Source organism: Biomphalaria glabrata, chromosome 18, assembly GCF_947242115.1.
Source record: "Biomphalaria glabrata chromosome 18, xgBioGlab47.1, whole genome shotgun sequence".
Classification (NCBI taxonomy): Eukaryota; Metazoa; Mollusca; class Gastropoda; family Planorbidae; genus Biomphalaria; species Biomphalaria glabrata.
Window position 1 is genome coordinate 21,663 of NC_074728.1, and position 21,918 is coordinate 43,580.

A 21,918-nucleotide genomic window follows, 5' to 3' on the forward strand; every position below is an offset into this window, starting at 1 on the left:
CATATGAACTAAACAAAGTTTTATCAGAATTTTTCACTAGACATTTATGCACTAAACAAAGTTTAATCATAATGTTTTACTAGACTATATTCAAAAATCATAGTTTGATTACAATGTTTCACTAGACATTTAAGATCCATTTAATTTAAAGTTTAGTAAAAATGTGTCATTAGACTCCTATGTGCTTTAGATAGTTTCATAGTTACCTGACTTTGGTTCGAAAAGTAAAGGCTGTTGGTCATTGTGCTGGTCATATGACACACTGCTTGTTAACAATAGTGTGCTCCCAGATTCTGAAGGCCTTTCAGGACTTGTCCCAAACAAAGAAACCACTTTTTCATTTTGTTTTTGGATTGTTGCTAAAGCATGATGGAAACTCTCTTCAGTAGGTGATGTTAGCTCTGCATGGTGCTGCTTCATATGTAGATCATTAGATGAACTGTGAATGCTGATAATATGCTGTGTAAATCATTAGATGAACTTGGTATAAAAATGTGATTGATCATTACATGTTTATTTATTATGCAATAGTAAATCAATAGCAGAACTAAGAACACTGATCTGTAAGCAGTCAGAAACTTTTTCTATATCAGCAGCATGTACATTCCTTTGATCTAAAAAAAAAAAAAAGTTGATAAAATATTGCAAGCAAAAATTACATTTTAAAATGCAAAATTTAAAATATAAAAAGTGTAATGCATAAGTTAAATGTAATATAAATGATGGTATCCTTATCTTGAGTCCACTTCCTCATTAATGTTTTGTCAGCACTCACTAAAAGAGAAAACTAAGCTGTTTTGAGTACCATTTTATAAAGTTCTTCAGAAGGTATTGGTTGTAATTTGACAAGATGCTTTCAAAGGTTTCTAAACTTATTTAAGTTTCAGTACTCAGGCAACATTGTTCTGATGAAGGGCTGCACTGTATTGCTGTGAAACATCATTTACTAGACAAAAATGACAGTGCCTAACATTTGGCTTGGCAGTTTTTTTGGTACTGCTGCCAAGGTGGCTGATGACATTTCTCATCACAAACTATTAGGATGGTTCAACATTGATTTTTTTCCATTACATTGTCAAAGTTTAGTTAGGCTTTCCATTTTTTATCTTTTCTAGAAGTCAGAATCTTTTTATATTTCTATAAATATGGGTGAACAGACTTCAGACAGATCTTTTTGGAGACAGCTTGCCACTCAATGCACCAAACAGAGGGGGAGGATCTAAGTCTAAAAGTATGGTTATTGTTTATTTAGTTTTTTTTTGGCTGCTATACTTGCAAGCATGCCCCTTTATCAGTGGGTTGAAATCAATCACAATTGAATTTAATGTCCATCTTTGTTTTAAAAACAAATTATTCCAATACAACTTTTGAGGAGTACACATAATAACTATTATTTCATAAGAAATATCTAGTCATTATTATTTGGTTGTTAATGCATAAATTTAAATAACATACCTGATGTTTCTGAAGAGGGATCACCAAATCAAATCCTGTAAACATATATATATATATATATATATATATATATATATATATATATATATATTCTGCGGCATTTTACATCTGGAGAGACGATCTTTTACCTTTGCAACTTCTTGTGTGACTAAAGAGGCCAATCCTTGATACACTGCTGCGATCGCAGGTTGGGTATATATAATCACCAGGCGCCGTTGCATTTTTACCCTTCTTTCTGCTTCTGTTGTGTATGACATCTGCAATCCGTGACCCTTCCTTTATGCTCTCTCTCCATATATATATATATATCTGAAAAAATATTATAAACTATGATAATGAATAATGTTTAGTAGTCTAAATAAAGATCTTTTAAAACCATCTATTTTTAGAAATAAAAAGTAAAGTGTTAGCAGGTCAGGAGGCCCTGACTCCGGCTCCAAGTCAGGTCTGGGCCTTTCTGCTAACTAGAATTTATATCACAGTCTGTAGGCAGATGGTAGCACTACTGGGTGGGTTTGATCTGTACATCTCAGTCTGTGACCAAGGAGCTAGAGTTGCCTAAACAACCAGACAGCACAACTAAACTAATTAATCAAATGATGCACATGGGGATGCATTGGGCACACAATGGGAAGAACAGCAGACAACATTGCAAGACTAGACTGGAACCCAGAGAGGAAGAAACAAAACAAATAGAAATAATAGGAATACATAGGGAATTGGGGGGGGGGAGTAATATTATTCTCAAATTAAAATGACAACAATAACATGATAAAGCGTAAATCTAGGTATACATTTTTTTATGTTATCAAAATTGAATTTAAATAGATTTAGGACTACATATGATGGAATTATTGTATAGATCTATGAAATTATATTTTAAATGCTTTGATGAAGATTTAAGGTGCTGACAACTTGAAACATTTTTCAATAAAGCTGAATTGAATGTTGAATTTAAATAGATCTAAGCCTAAATCTAGTGGACTAGTCTAGTGTAATGTTGTGTGTTATGAGACTTGTTGCATAGTATCTAGTATGTGCCGGAGGATACACGCAATAAATAACTTAGGTTTTTATAGAAAAGAATTTTATTTATAAATATTTATTATTTAATAGAAATATACGAGGTACAAGGAATGTGACTAGGTAGCCAAGGTCACTGAAGCTGACTGACAGGTTCAAGAAATGGATGAAACTGCGGAAGCGGGCTGGGAGGGAGTCAGGGGGTGGGGTGAAACTGCGGGAGCGGGCAGGGTGAGGGGTGGGGGCGTAGAGCTGGATGCGTGAACAACAGATTGACCAGAGAATGATGACTTCCAGGTGTGAATCTTACTGTAACAGGGGCCAGATGCGTTGCGGAATCAAACAGGTACTCTTGTCGCTGTAGGCCAATAAAGATATGCTTTGACGTGACTATCAGTGCTTGCTAACAGGGAAATGCTTATGCACAAAGTGATTGGGGCGAAAGACTTAGGCTAAAAGCTCACTATAATATAGCTCTTTCATCATAGCAAAAGCTTTTTTTATTAATCGATATTTTTTTTATTTAATTACCATCAGTAATCTAATTACCATTCATGTAACCTGATAGTTCTGTTGCTTACTTCAGTATGCTTAGTCTCTGTTTTGTCAAAGACAGACATTGTCCTGATTATAATACCAATATTACAGTTGGTCTTTTCGGAATAAAATGCGCTAAAAAATCAATTTTCTTCTAAATTAAGTCTCTATTGAAGAGTGCCTAATTTTCCGCCTTGTCAAAAAGTGCCCGATTTCCCGGTTCCTAAATTTCCGGGTGACTAAATTACTGGGAGCTTAAATTTCCAGACACCAGTCGATTGTGAGTCAAAAAGAATAAAATCATATTTTAGTATTACATCACATATGCTAATAGAAGAGCTGATTTTGTCACCCAGTCCATCTCCTTTAAACACAAACCCTTTTTCATTCATTGGACCAAGACAGACTCAACTCGGGTCACAGAGGTCGCTTCCCTCCCCTTGTCTCTGCTAAAGCAAAGAGGGACATCCAGGAGCCGCTAGCAGCCATCGTCTGGATGTGATGTCATCCTGGGCGTCTTAGATAACTTCTGTCCCCCCCCCTTCCCTTTTTACTATTAAGACTTAGTTTTCTTTCCCCAATTTCTCTTCCCTCCCCTCCTCTTGACATTCTTTCATTTTCTCCCCCTATTACTCCCCTCCACTCTTGTGAACGGTGATTGGTGTGCGTGTGTGACGTATCGTATGAGTTTGACTTACATAACGCACCTGTGGTGTATTGCTCCAGTGGTAAAAATGGGACGCCTAGTAAGTCAGGTATGTCTTTGCTGGTTGTGAGGTATGAACAATATAGGTATTTGGCGCAGTAGAAAGAGAAAGTGGGCGCTGTTTTCTTGTTGAACTTCCAGACCGCCGAGCAGCAACATTAGAACAGAATTAGAAGAGTACACATTTTGTATTTATCACCAACTACCAGGATCCACTTGTCCAGGTACTACTTAATGTTGTAGTTATCTTCGACTTAACTCTTGCGTTTTGACACAAAAAGTCAGCTCTGCAAGAGTTTATAGTGCTTTGTTAACAGCGCTTAATAAATTGAATTATTATTTTATAGTTATTTGCAGGAGCTTGCAACCCTATCCTAACCCTAAGAGTACTTAAACCGTTAATATGAACATTATGCCTATATTTAGAGGCAAAATGTCGATTTCGCACATTAACGTAACCGATAGCTAATCAGTTAATGAGCAGATCAGCTAGCTTAAATATATAGCTCCTCCTTCGTAACTTAAGATGAGATTATTTCCCATTTTCTATGAATTTGAAGATGGCTATGGAGTCCAATTTTTTACTTTAAAAAAGCCGACCTCATAGACGGCATTGGTAACTTGGGTTTGCTGCAGATATGCCTGCTTCTTTTCTCACTTTCCGTTTTTTTTATTCTTAGATCTACGTTTTTTTGTTGATTACCGAGCTCCTTGCCTTATATCATGAAACACGACACTCACGGCCTCAGGCAATGAGAAAGGATCGTTTCCCTCACACACCTTGAGAGAACTCTTAAGGGTATCTTTGTAATTTTTTGTTGACCCTCCCACGTTATTGCTGCTGTGGCATGGATACTGTTTATCTGTGACAACTCAAGGATTTCAACGTATGTTATGTGGTCAAGCCAATAAACCAAATGGATTATTCTCTAATGCAACTCTAATGTTTGCTTATGCACCAACTTATGTCCAACCCAATTCAAAGATTAGCTAGGTAATGTGAACATTTACGGATTTTAAGCTTTAGCGGGCTTGCAATTGTCTCCTCTACCACCTTAAAATCATTTTCAAAACTAAAATGTACTAAAATGCTGGTACCGGTTAATCTACTTTTGTCTGGTCCCCTGTCTGGCTGTGATGTATTTGATATTAAACTGTTTTTTAGCCCTGAGTTGTCACATTCTTTTAATTGGTTGTGTCGTGTGGTGCAGTTTACAGAGTGCCTGGGTAGTGAGAAACGTTACAATATATATATATATATATATATATATATATATATATATATATATATATATATAAAAATATCTTTGCCAGTGCTACAAAGCCAAGCAGCGTAATGATTTATACGTAGATTACCAGTGTATAATAGAGATATTGAGAAACAAGGTAGACTTAGACCAAACCTAATTTAATGATCCAGATATAGTTCATTTTTTGTTTGTTTTCAAGACTTTACAGCCATCTTCGTGTACATATAAGATTACATTGTGCAAAAGTTTGAATATTGAGTCTTTAGAAAAGGGGAATATGTTTATCTTCATGCATAGTGAAAACGAGATTGAATGAATTCTTGTGAATACAATGCCATTGTGCTTTTTTTTAGTCAACTTATCAAATCTTTGGTCACGAAGTAACATTTTGTTTACACTACAGATGATTATATTGTGATTCGTCTCCTTTAACCATGTTTGTTTGACTCATATAAAATAATTGATTTAATAGAGAAAACTTTTTCAAAGTGTTATTATAAAAATTAAAGTGAGTTTACTACTTAGAGTACTTAGTAGTTGGGCTTCTAAGATTGTAATTGGTTAACTTATAATCCTTTTTTAATTGCTCTTTTTATGGTCACTAATAGAAGTTATTGTAAACTGGTATGCTCCTCCTGACATCCTCCAAAACTTAGTCATCATTGAGACTAAAACATTACCATTCTACATCTAATCATTGACACTAACACATAACCATTCTCAGTCTAATCATTGACACTAACACAATACCATTTTCAATCTTATCATTGACACTAACACATTACCATTCTCAATGTAATCATTGACACTAAGTCATTACCATTCTTAATCTTATCATTGTCACTAAGACATTATACTCTAAATCTAATCATTGACATAACATTCTCAATGTAATCATTGACACTAACACATTATCATTCTCAATGTAATCATTGACACTAAAACATTACCATTCCTAATCTAATCATTGACACTAAGACATTATCATTCTCAATGTAATCATTGACACTAAGTCATTAACATTCTTAATCTAATTATTGACACTAAGTCATTACCATTCTTAATCAAATCATTGACACTAAGTAATTACCATTCTCAATATAATCATTGACGCTAAGGCATTACCATTCTCAATCTAATCATTGACACTAATAAATTACCATTCTTAATCTAATCATTGACATAACATTATTAATGTAATTGTTGACACTAAGAAATTACCATTCTAAAATCATCATTGACACTTAAACATTACCATTCTCAATCTCATCTTGACACTAAAACATTACCATTCTCAATCTAATCATTGACACTAACACATTACCATTTTCAATGTTATCATTGACACTAAGACATTACCATTCTCACTGTTATCATTGGCACTAAGACATTACTATTCTCAATGTAATCATTGAAACTAAGACATTACCATTCTCAATCTAATCATTGACGCTAAGGCATTACAATTCTCAATCTAATCATTGACACTAATTAATTACCATTCTTAATCTAATCATTGACATAACATTATTAATGTAATTGTTGACACTAAGACATTACCATTCTCAATTTAATCATTGACACTTAAACATTACCATTGTCAATCTCATCATTGACACTAAGTCATTATTATTTTCAATCTAATCATTGACAATAAGACATTACCAGTCTCAATGTAATCATTGACACTAACACATTACCATTCTCAAAGTCATCATTGACACTAAAACATTACCATTCTCAATCTAATCATTGACACTAACACATTACCATTTTCAATGTTATCATTGACACTAAGACATTACCATTCTCACTGTTATCATTGGCACTAAGACATTACTATTCTCAATTTAATCATTGACACTAAGAGAATGCCATTCTCAATCTAATCATTGACAATAAGACATTACCATTCCTAATGTAATCATTGACACTAACACATTACTATGCTCAAACTTATCATTGACACAAACACATTACCATTCATAATCTTATCATTAAAACTAACTCATTATAATTCTCAATCTAAACGTTGACACTTAGACATTACCATTCTAAATCTAATTATTGACACTAAGACATTACCATTCTCAATCTAATCATTGACACTAAAACATTACCATTTTCAATCTAAACATTAACAATAACACATTACCATTTTCAATGTTTTCATTGACACTAAGTCGTTGCCATTCTCAATCTAATCATTGACACTAACACATTACCATTCTCCATCTAATCATTGACACTAACACATTACCATTCTCAATGTAATCATTGACACTAACACATTACCATTCTCAATCTAATCATTGACACTAAGTCATTACCATTCTTAATCTAATCAGTAACATAACATTCTCAATGTAATCATTGACACTAAGACATTACCATTCTTAATGTAATCATTGACACTAAAACATTACCATTCTCAATCTAATCATTGACACTAACACATTACCATTTTCAATGTTTTCATTGACACTAAGTCATTACCATTCTTAATCTAATCATTGACACTAACACATTACCATTCTCCGTCTAATCATTGACACTAACACATTACCATTCTCAATGTAATCATTGACACTAAAACATTACCATTCTTAATGTAATCATTGACACTAAGACATTACCATTCTCAATGTAATCATAGACAATAAGACATTACCATTCTCAATGTAATTATTGACACTAAGTTATTACCATTCTTAATCTAATCTTTGACATAACATTCTCAATGTAATCATTGACACTTAGACATTAACATTCTTAATGTAATCATTGACACTAAAACATTACCATTCTTATTCTAATCATTGACACTAAGACATTATCATTCTCAATGTAATCATTGACACTAAGTCATTAACATTCTTAATCTAATTATTGACACTAAGTCATTACCATTCTTAATCAAATCATGACACTAAGACATTACCATTCTCAATCTAATCATTGACGCTAAGGCATTACCATTCTCAATCTAATCTTTGACAAAAATAAATTACCATTCTTAATCTAATCATTAACATAACATTATTAATGTAATTGTTGACACTAAGCTATTACCATTCTAAAGTCATCATTGACACTTAAACATTACCAATCTCAATCTCATCATTGACACTAAAACATTACCATTCTCAATCTAATCATTGACACTAAGTCATTATTATTTTCAATCTAATCCTTTACAATAATACAATACCATTCTCAATGTAATCATTGACACTAAGTGATTACCATTCTAAATCTAATCATTGACACTAAGAAATTACCATTCTATATCTAATCATTGACACTAAGACATTTCCATTCTCAATCTAATCATTGACAATAAGACATTACCATTCTCAATGTAATCATTGACACTAAACCATTACCATTCTCAATGTAATCATTGACACTAACACATTACCATTCTCAAAGTAATCATTGACATAGCATTCTTAATGTAATCATTGACAATAAGACATTACCATTCTCAATCTAATCATTGACACTAAAACATTACCATTTTCAATCTAAACATTAACAATAACACATTACCATTTTCAATGTTTTCATTGACACTAAGTCGTTGCCATTCTCAATCTAATCATTGACACTAACACATTACCATTCTCCATCTAATCATTGACACTAACACATTACCATTCTCAATGTAATCATTGACACTAACACATTACCATTCTCAATCTAATCATTGACACTAAGTCATTACCATTCTTAATCTAATCAGTAACATAACATTCTCAATGTAATCATTGACACTAAGACATTACCATTCTTAATGTAATCATTGACACTAAAACATTACCATTCTCAATCTAATCATTGACACTAACACATTACCATTTTCAATGTTTTCATTGACACTAAGTCATTACCATTCTTAATCTAATCATTGACACTAACACATTACCATTCTCCGTCTAATCATTGACACTAACACATTACCATTCTCAATGTAATCATTGACACTAAAACATTACCATTCTTAATGTAATCATTGACACTAAGACATTACCATTCTCAATGTAATCATAGACAATAAGACATTACCATTCTCAATGTAATTATTGACACTAAGTTATTACCATTCTTAATCTAATCTTTGACATAACATTCTCAATGTAATCATTGACACTTAGACATTAACATTCTTAATGTAATCATTGACACTAAAACATTACCATTCTTATTCTAATCATTGACACTAAGACATTATCATTCTCAATGTAATCATTGACACTAAGTCATTAACATTCTTAATCTAATTATTGACACTAAGTCATTACCATTCTTAATCAAATCATGACACTAAGACATTACCATTCTCAATCTAATCATTGACGCTAAGGCATTACCATTCTCAATCTAATCTTTGACAAAAATAAATTACCATTCTTAATCTAATCATTAACATAACATTATTAATGTAATTGTTGACACTAAGCTATTACCATTCTAAAGTCATCATTGACACTTAAACATTACCAATCTCAATCTCATCATTGACACTAAAACATTACCATTCTCAATCTAATCATTGACACTAAGTCATTATTATTTTCAATCTAATCCTTTACAATAATACAATACCATTCTCAATGTAATCATTGACACTAAGTGATTACCATTCTAAATCTAATCATTGACACTAAGAAATTACCATTCTATATCTAATCATTGACACTAAGACATTTCCATTCTCAATCTAATCATTGACAATAAGACATTACCATTCTCAATGTAATCATTGACACTAAACCATTACCATTCTCAATGTAATCATTGACACTAACACATTACCATTCTCAAAGTAATCATTGACATAGCATTCTTAATGTAATCATTGACAATAAGACATTACCATTCTCAATGTAATCATTGACACTAAAACATTACCATTCTCAACCTAATCATTGACACTAACACATTATCATTTTCAATGTTTTCATTGACACTACGTCATTACCATTCTCATTCTAATCATTGACACTAACACATTACCATTCTCTGTCTAATCATTGACACAAAGACATTACCATTCTCAATCTAATCATTGACACTAAGACATTACCATTCTTACTGTCATTATTGGCACTATGACATTACCATTCCCAATGTAAACATTGACTATAAGACATTACCATTCTCACTGTTATCATTGACACTAAGACATTACCATTCTTAATATAATCATTGATACTAAGACATTACCAGTGTCAATGAAATAATTGACAATAAGAAATTACAATTCTCAATCTAATCATTGACACTAAGACAATACTATTCTCAATCTAATGATTGACACAAACACATTACCATTCTCAATCTAATCATTGACACTAAGATATTTTCATTCTCAATCTAATCATTGACACTAAGACATTACCATTCTCAATGTAATCATTGACACTAACACATTACCATTTTTAAAGTCATCATTGACACTAAAACTTTACCATTCTTAATCTAATCATTGACACTAACACATTATAATTCTCTATCTAAACATTGACACTAAGACATTACCATTCTCTATCTAAACATTAACACTAAGACATTACCATTCTCAATCTAATCATTGACACTAAGACATGACCATTCTCAATGTAATCATTGACACTAACACATTACCATTTTCAAAGTCATCATTGACACTAAAACTTTACCATTCATAATCTTTTCATTGACACTAACACATTACCATTCTCAGTCTAATCATTTACACTAACACAATACCATTCTCAATCTTATTATTGTCACAAACACATTACCATTCATAATCTTTTCATTGACACTAACACATTAAAATTCTCAATCTAATCATTGACACTAAGACATTACCATTCTCAATGTAATCATTGACACTAACACATTACCATTCTCAAAATAATCATTGACATAGCATTCTTAATGTATTCATTGACAATAAGACATTACGATTCTCAATGTAATCAATGACACTAAAAAATTACCATTCTCAGTCTAATCATTTACACTAACACAATACCATTCTCAATCTTATTATTGACACAAACACATTACCAATCATAATCTTTTCATTGACACTAACACATTAAAATTCTCAATCTAATCATTGACACTAAGACATTACCATTCTCAATGTAATCATTGACACTAACACATTACCATTTTCAAAGTCATCATTGACACTAAAACTTTACAATTCTTAATCTAATCATTGACACTAACACATTACCATTCTCTATCTAATCATTGACACTAAGACATTACCATTCTCAATCTAATCATTGACACTAAGACATTACCATTCTCAATGTAATCATTGACACTAACACCTTACCATTTTCAAAGTCATCATTGACACTAAAACTTTACCATTCATAATCTTTTCATTGACACTAACACATTATAATTCTCAATCTAATCATTGACACTAAGACATTACCATTCTCAATCTAATCATTGACACTAACACATTACCATTCTTAGTCTAATCATTTACACTAACACAATACCATTCTCAATCTTATTATTGACACAAACACATTACCATTCATAATCTTTTCATTGACACTAACACATTAAAATTCTCAATCTAATCATTGACACTAAGACATTACCATTCTCAATGTAATCATTGACACTAACACTTTACCATTCTCAAAGTAATCATTGACATAGCATTTTTAATGTATTCATTGACAATAAGACATTACCATTCTCAATCTTATTATTGACACTAAAACATTACCATTCTCAATCTCATCATTGACACTAAAACATTACCGTTCTAAATCTAATCATAGACACTAAGTCATTACCATTTTCAATCTTATCATTGAATTTAACACATTACCATTCTTAATATAATCATTGACACTAAATTATTACTATTCTCAATGTAATCATTGACACTAACACATTACCATTCTCAATGTAATCATTGATACTAACACATTACCATTCTCAAAGTAATCATTGACATAGCGATCTTAATGTAATCATTGAAAATAAGACATTACCATTCTCAATGTAATCATTGACACTAAAACATTACCATTCTCAATCTAATCATTGACACTAACACATTATCATTTTCAATGTTTTCATTGACACTAAGTCATTACCATTCTCATTCTAATCATTGACACTAACACATTACCATTCTCTGTCTAATCATTGACACTAACACATTACCATTCTCAATGTAATCATTGACACTAAAACATTACCATTCTTAATGTAATCATTGACACTAAGACATTATTATTCTCAATGTAATCATTAACACTAAAACATTACAATCCTTAATCTAATCTTTGACACTAAGACATTACCATTCTAAATGTAATCATAGACAATAAGATCTTACCGTTCTCAATGTAATTATTGACACTAAGTCCTTACCATTCTTAATCTAATCATTGACATAACATTCTCAATGTAATCATTGACACTTAGACATTAACATTCTTAATCTAATCATTGACACTAAGTCATTACCATTCTTAATCAAATCATGACACTAAGACATTACCATTCTCAATCTAATCATTGACGCTAAGTCATTACCATTCTCAATCTAATCATTGACAATAATAAATTACCATTCTTAATCTAATCATTGATATAACATTATTAATGTAATTGTTGACACTAAGACATTACCATTCTAAAGTCATCATTGACACTTAAATATTACCATTCTTAATCTCATCATTGACACTAAAACATTACCATTCTCAATCTAATCATTGACACTAAGATATTATTATTTTCAATCTTATCATTTACAATAATACATTACCATTCTCAATGTAATCATTGACACTAAGTAATTACCATTCTCAATCTAATCATTGACACTAAGAAATTACCATTCTATATCTAATCTTTGACACTAAGACATTACCATTCTCAATATAATCATTGACACTAAGACATTACCATTCTCAATGTAATCATTGACACTAACACATTACCATTTTCAAAGTCATCATTGACACTAAAACTTTACCATTCTTAATCTAATCATTGACACTAACACATTACCATTCTCTATCTAATCATTGACACTAAGACATTACCATTCTCAATCTAATCATTGACACTAAGACATTACCATTCTCAATGTAATCATTGACACTAACACCTTACCATTTTCAAAGTCATCATTGACACTAAAACTTTACCATTCATAATCTTTTCATTGACACTAACACATTATAATTCTCAATCTAATCATTGACACTAAGACATTACCATTCTCAATCTAATCATTGACACTAACACATTACCATTCTTAGTCTAATCATTTACACTAACACAATACCATTCTCAATCTTATTATTGACACAAACACATTAAAATTCTCAATCTAATCATTGACACTAAGACATTACCATTCTCAATGTAATCATTGACACTAACACTTTACCATTCTCAAAGTAATCATTGACATAGCATTTTTAATGTATTCATTGACAATAAGACATTACCATTCTCAATCTTATTATTGACACTAAAACATTACCATTCTCAATCTCATCATTGACACTAAAACATTACCGTTCTAAATCTAATCATAGACACTAAGTCATTACCATTTTCAATCTTATCATTGAATTTAACACATTACCATTCTTAATATAATCATTGACACTAAATTATTACTATTCTCAATGTAATCATTGACACTAACACATTACCATTCTCAATGTAATCATTGATACTAACACATTACCATTCTCAAAGTAATCATTGACATAGCGATCTTAATGTAATCATTGAAAATAAGACATTACCATTCTCAATGTAATTATTGACACTAAAACATTACCATTCTCAATCTAATCATTGACACTAACACATTATCATTTTCAATGTTTTCATTGACACTAAGTCATTACTATTCTCATTCTAATCATTGACACTAACACATTACCATTCTCTGTCTAATCATTGACACTAACACATTACCATTCTCAATGTAATCATTGACACTAAAACATTACCATTCTTAATGTTATCATTGACACTAAGACATTATTATTCTCAATGTAATCATTAACACTAAAACATTACAATCCTTAATCTAATCTTTGACACTAAGACATTACCATTCTAAATGTAATCATAAACAATAAGATCTTACCGTTCTCAATGTAATTATTGACACTAAGTCCTTACCATTCTTAATCTAATCATTGACATAACATTCTCAATGTAATCATTGACACTTAGACATTAACATTCTTAATCTAATCATTGACACTAAGTCATTACCATTCTTAATCAAATCATGACACTAAGACATTACCATTCTCAATCTAATCATTGACGCTAAGTCATTACCATTCTCAATCTAATCATTGACAATAATAAATTACCATTCTTAATCTAATCATTGATATAACATTATTAATGTAATTGTTGACACTAAGACATTACCATTCTAAAGTCATCATTGACACTTAAATATTACCATTCTTAATCTCATCATTGACACTAAAACATTACCATTCTCAATCTAATCATTGACACTAAGATATTATTATTTTCAATCTTATCATTTACAATAATACATTACCATTCTCAATGTAATCATTGACACTAAGTAATTACCATTCTCAATCTAATCATTGACACTAAGAAATTACCATTCTATATCTAATCTTTGACACTAAGACATTACCATTCTCAATATAATCATTGACACTAAGACATTACCATTCTCAATGTAATCATTGACACTAACACATTACCATTTTCAAAGTCAACATTGACACTAAAACTTTACCATTCATAATCTTTTCATTGACACTAACAAATTATAATTCTCAATCTAATCATTGACACTAAGACATTACCATTCTCAATGTAATTATTGACACTAACACATTACCATTTTCAAAGTCATCATTGACACTAAAACTTTACCATTCTTAATCTAATCATTGACACTAACACATTACCATTCTCTATCTAATCATTGACACTAAGACATTACCATTCTCAATCTAATCATTGACACTAAGACATTACCATTCTCAATGTAATCATTGACACTGAAACTTTACCATTCATAATCTTTTCATTGACACTAACACATTATAATTCTCAATCTAATCATTGACACTAAGACATTACCATTCTCAATCTAATCATTGACACTAACACATTACCATTCTCAGTCTAATCATTTACACTAACACAATACCATTCTCAATCTTATTATTGACACAAACACATTACCATTCATAATCTTTTCATTGACACTAACACATTAAAATTCTCAATCTAATCATTGACACTTAGACATTACCATTCTCAATGTAATCATTGACACTAACACTTTACCATTCTTAAAGTAATCATTGACATAGCATTCTTAATGTATTCATTGACAATAAGACATTACCATTCTCAATGTAATCTTTGACACTAAGACATTACCATTCTCAATCTAATCATTGACACTAAGACATTACAATTCTCATTGTAATCATTGACACTAACACATTACCATTTTCAAAGTCATCATTGACACTAAAACTTTACCATTCTTAATCTAATCATTGACACTAACACATTACCATTCTCAATGTAATCACTGACAAAATGACATTACCATTCTCAATCTAATCATTGACACTAAGACATTACCATTCTCAATGTAATCATTGACACTGAAACTTTACCATTCATAATCTTTTCATTGACACTAACACATTATAATTCTCAATATAATCATTGACACTAAGACATTACCATTCTCAATCTAATCATTGACACTAACACATTACCATTCTCAAAGTAATCATTGACATAGCATTCTTAATGTATTCATTGACAATAAGACATTACCATTCTCAATGTAATCATTGACACTAAAACATTACCATTCTCAATGTAATCATTGACACTTAGTCATTACCATTCTTAATCTAATCATTGACATATTATTCTTAATGTAATCATTGTCACTTAGACATTACCATTGTCAATGTAATAATTGACACTAAGTCATTACCATTCTCAATCTAATTATTGACACTAAAACATTACCATTCTCAATCTCATCATTGACACTAAAACATTACCGTTCTAAATCTAATCATAGACACTAAGTCATTACCATTTTCAATCTTATCATTGAATTTAACACATTACCATTCTCAACATAATCATTTACACTAAATTATTACTATTCTCAATGTAATCATTGACACAAAGACATTACCATTCTCAATCTAATCATTGACACTAAGACATTACCATTCTTACTGTCATTATTGGCACTATGACATTACCATTCCCAATGTAAACATTGACTAGAAGACATTACCATTCTCACTGTTATCATTGACCTTAAGACATTACCATTCTTAATATAATCATTGATACTAAGACATTACCAGTGTCATTGAAATAATTGACAATAAGAAAAGACAATTCTCAATCTAATCATTGACACTAAGACAATACTATTCTCAATCTAATGATTGTTACAAACACATTACCATTCTCAATCTAATCATTGACACTAAGACATTTTCATTCTCAATCTAATCATTGACACTAAGACATTACCATTCTCAATGTAATCATTGACACTAACACATTACCATTTTCAAAGTCATCATTGACACTAAAACTTTACCATTCTTAATCTAATCATTGACACTAACACATTATAATTCTCTATCTAAACATTGACACTAAGACATTACCATTCTCTATCTAAACATTGACACTAAGACATTACCATTCTCAATCTAATCATTGACACTAAGACATTACCATTCTCAATGTAATCATTGACACTAACACATTACCATTTTCAAAGTCATCATTGACACTAAAACTTTACCATTCATAATCTTTTCATTGACACTAACACATTATAATTCTCAATCTAATCATTGACACTAAGACATTACCATTCTCAATGTAATCATTGACACTAACACATTACCATTCTCTATCTAATCATTGACACTAAGACATTACCATTCTCAATCTAATTATTGACACTAAGACATTACCATTCTCAATGTAATCATTGACACTGAAACTTTACCATTCATAATCTTTTCATTGACACTAACACATTATAATTCTCAATCTAATCATTGACACTAAGACATTACCATTCTCAATCTAATCATTGACACTAACACATTACCATTCTCAGTCTAATCATTTACACTAACACAATACCATTCTCAATCTTATTATTGACACAAACACATTACCATTCATAATCTTTTCATTGACACTAACACATTAAAATTCTCAATCTAATCATTGACACTAAGACATTACCATTTTCAATGTAATCATTGACACTAACACTTTACCATTCTCAAAGTAATCATTGACATAGCATTCTTAATGTATTCATTGACAATAAGACATTACCATTCTCAATGTAATCATTGACACTAAAAAATTACCATTATGAATGTAATCATTGACACTTAGTCATTACCATTCTTAATCTAATCATTGACATACTATTCTTAATGTAATCATTGTCACTTAGACATTACCATTGTCAATGTAATAATTGACACTAAGTCATTACCATTCTCAATCTAATTATTGACACTAAAACATTACCATTCTCAATCTCATCATTGACACTAAAACATTACCATACTAAATCTAATCATAGACACTAAGTCATTACCATTTTCAATCTTATCATTGAATTTAACACATTACCATTCTCAATATAATCATTGACACTAAATTATTACTATTCTCAATGTAATCATTGACACTAAAACATTACCATTCTTAATCTAATCATTGACACAAAGACATTACCATTCTCAATCTAATCATTGACACTAAGACATTACCATTCTTACTGTCATTATTGGCACTATGACATCACCATTCCCAATGTAAACATTGACTATAAGACATTACCATTCTCACTGTTATCATTGACACTAAGACATTACCATTCTTAATATAATCATTGATACTAAGACATTACCAGTGTCAATGAAATAATTGACAATAAGAAATTACAATTCTCAATCTAATCATTGACACTAAGACAATACTATTCTCAATCTAATGATTGACACTAAAACTTTACCATTCATAATCTTTTCATTGACACTAACACATTACCATTTTCAAAGTCATCATTGACACTAAAACTTTACCATTCATAATCTTTTCATTGACACTAACACATTATAATTCTTAATCTAATCATTGACACTAAGACATTACCATTCTCAATGTAATCATTGACACTAACACATTACCATTTTCAAAGTCATCATTGACACTAAAACTTTACCATTCTTAATCTAATCATTGACACTAACACATTACCATTCTCTATCTAATCATTGACACTAAGACATTACCATTCTCAATCTAATCATTGACACTAAGACATTACCATTCTCAATGTAATCATTGACACTGAAACTTTACCATTCATAATCTTTTCATTGACACTAACACATTATAATTCTCAATCTAATCATTGACACTAAGACATTACCATTCTCAATCTAATCATTGACACTAACACATTACCATTCTCAAAGTAATCATTGACATAGCATTCTTAATGTATTCATTGACAATAAGACATTACCATTCTCAATGTAATCATTGACACTAAAACATTACCATTCTCAATGTAATCATTGACACTTAGTCATTACCATTCTTAATCTAATCATTGACATATTATTCTTAATGTAATCATTGTCACTTAGACATTACCATTGTCAATGTAATAATTGACACTAAGTCATTACCATTCTCAATCTAATTATTGACACTAAAACATTACCATTCTCAATCTCATCATTGACACTAAAACATTACCGTTCTAAATCTAATCAGAGACACTAAGTCATTACCATTTTCAATCTTATTATTGAATTTAACACATTACCATTCTCAACATAATCATTGACACTAAATTATTACTATTCTCAATGTAATCATTGACACTAAAACATTACCATTCTTAATCTAATCATTGACACAAAGACATTACCATTCTCAATCTAATCATTGACACTAAGACATTACCATTCTTACTGTCATTATTGGCACTATGACATTACCATTCCCAATGTAAACATTGACTAGAAGACATTACCATTCTCACTGTTATCATTGACCTTAAGACATTACCATTCTTAATATAATCATTGATACTAAGACATTACCAGTTTCAATGAAATAATTGACAATAAGAAAAGACAATTCTCAATCTAATCATTGACACTAAGACAATACTATTCTCAATCTAATGATTGACACAAACACATTACCATTCTCAATCTAATCATTGACACTAAGACATTTTCATTCTCAATCTAATCATAGACACTAAGACATTACCATTCTCAATTTAATCATTGACACTAACACATTACCATTTTCAAAGTCATCATTGACACTAAAACTTTACCATTCTTAATCTAATCATTGACACTAACACATTATAATTCTCTATCTAAACATTGACACTAAGACATTACCATTCTCTATCTAAACATTGACACTAAGACATTACCATTCTCAATCTAATAATTGACACTAAGACATTACCATTCTCAATGTAATCATTGACACTAACACATTACCATTTTCAAAGTCATCATTGACACTAAAACTTTACCATTCATAATCTTTTCATTGACACTAACACATTATAATTCTCAATCTAATCATTGACGTTAAGACATTACCATTCTCAATGTAATCATTGACACTAACACATTACCATTTTCAAAGTCATCATTGACACTAAAACTTTACCATTCTTAATCTAATCATTGACACTAACACATTACCATTCTCTATCTAATCATTGACACTAAGACATTACCATTCTCAATCTAATTATTGACACTAAGACATTACCATTCTCAATGTAATCATTGACACTGAAACTTTACCATTCATAATCTTTTCATTGACACTAACACATTATAATTCTCAATCTAATCATTGACACTAAGACATTACCATTCTCAATCTAATCATTGACACTAACACATTACCATTCTCAGTCTAATCATTTACACTAACACAATACCATTCTCAATCTTATTATTGACACAAACACATTACCATTCATAATCTTTTCATTGACACTAACACATTAAAATTCTCAATCTAATCATTGACACTAAGACATTACCATTCTCAATGTAATCATTGACACTAACACTTTACCATTCTCAAAGTAATCATTGACATAGCATTCTTAATGTATTCATTGACAATAAGACATTACCATTCTCAATGTAATCATTGACACTAAAACATTACCATTCTCAATGTAATCATTGACACTTAGTCATTACCATTCTTAATCTAATCATTGACATACTATTCTTAATGTAATCATTGTCACTTAGACATTACCATTGTCAATGTAATAATTGACACTAAGTCATTATCATTCTCAATCTAATTATTGACACTAAAACATTACCATTCTCAATCTCATCATTGACACTAAAACATTACCATACTAAATCTAATCATAGACACTAAGTCATTACCATTTTCAATCTTATCATTGAATTTAACACATTACCATTCTCAATATAATCATTGACACTAAATTATTACTATTCTCAATGTAATCATTGACACTAAAACATTACCATTCTTAATCTAATCATTGACACAAAGACATTACCATTCTCAATCTAATCATTGACACTAAGACATTACCATTCTTACTGTCATTATTGGCACTATGACATTACCATTCCCAATGTAAACATTGACTATAAGACATTACCATTCTCACTGTTATCATTGACACTAAGACATTACCATTCTTAATATAATCATTGATACTAAGACATTACCAGTGTCAATGAAATAATTGACAATAAGAAATTACAATTCTCAATCTAATCATTGACACTAAGACAATACTATTCTCAATCTAATGATTGACACAAACACATTACCATTCTCAATGTAATCATTGACACTAAGACATTTTCATTCTCAATCTAGTCATTGACACTAAGACATTACCATTCTCAATGTAATCATTGACACTAACACATTACCATTTTCAAAGTCATCATTAACACTAAAACTTTACCATTCATAATCTTTTCATTGACACTAACACATTATAATTCTAAATCTAATCATTGACACTAAGACATTACCATTCTCAATGTAATCATTGACACTAACACATTACCATTTTCAAAGTCATCATTGACACTAAAACTTTACCATTCTTAATCTAATCATTGACACTAACACATTACCATTCTCTATCTAATCATTGACACTAAGACATTACCATTCTCAATCTAATCATTGACACTAAGACATTACCATTCTCAATGTAATCATTGACACTAACACATTACCATTTTCAAAGTCATCATTGACACTAAAACTTTACCATTCATAATCTTTTCATTGACACTAACACATTATAATTCTCAATCTAATCATTGACACTAACACATTACCATTCTCAAAGTAATCATTGACATAGAATTCTTAATGTTATCATTGACAATAAGACATTAACATTCTCAATGTAATCATTGACCTTAAAACATTACCATTCTTAATCTAATCATTGACACTTAGACATTACCATTCTCAATGTAATCACTGACAAAATGACATTACCATTCTCAATGTAATCATTGACACTAAGTCATTACCATTCTTAATCTAATCATTGACATAACATTCTTAATGTAATCATTGTCACTTAGACATTACCATTGTCAATGTAATAATTGACACTAAGTCATTACCATTCTCAATCTAATTATTAACACTAAAACATTACCATTCTAAATCTCATCATTGACACTAAAACATTACCATTATCAATGTAATCATTGACACTAATTCATTACCATTCTTAATCTAATCATTGACACTAAGACATTACCA

At 30.3% G+C, this 21,918-nt stretch overlaps 1 long non-coding RNA gene across 3 annotated transcripts in view; it reads right to left on the minus strand.

Annotated features, from left to right (window-relative positions):
- Nucleotides 1-21,918, minus strand: part of LOC129923959 (uncharacterized) — a 40,917-nt gene that overhangs the window by 4,282 nt on the left and 14,717 nt on the right. For 2 of the 3 annotated variants that reach the window (XR_008775927.1, XR_008775929.1), the window contains exons 1-4: nt 3,723-4,915; nt 1,584-1,764; nt 1,456-1,490; nt 207-614 (exon numbers count right to left, since the gene is read on the minus strand). This is a non-coding gene — a long non-coding RNA (uncharacterized LOC129923959). Of the gene's footprint in view, nt 1-206; nt 615-1,455; nt 1,491-1,583; nt 1,765-3,722; nt 4,916-21,918 lie in introns of those variants that run through there. The other variant, XR_008775928.1, reaches the window with a different exon arrangement.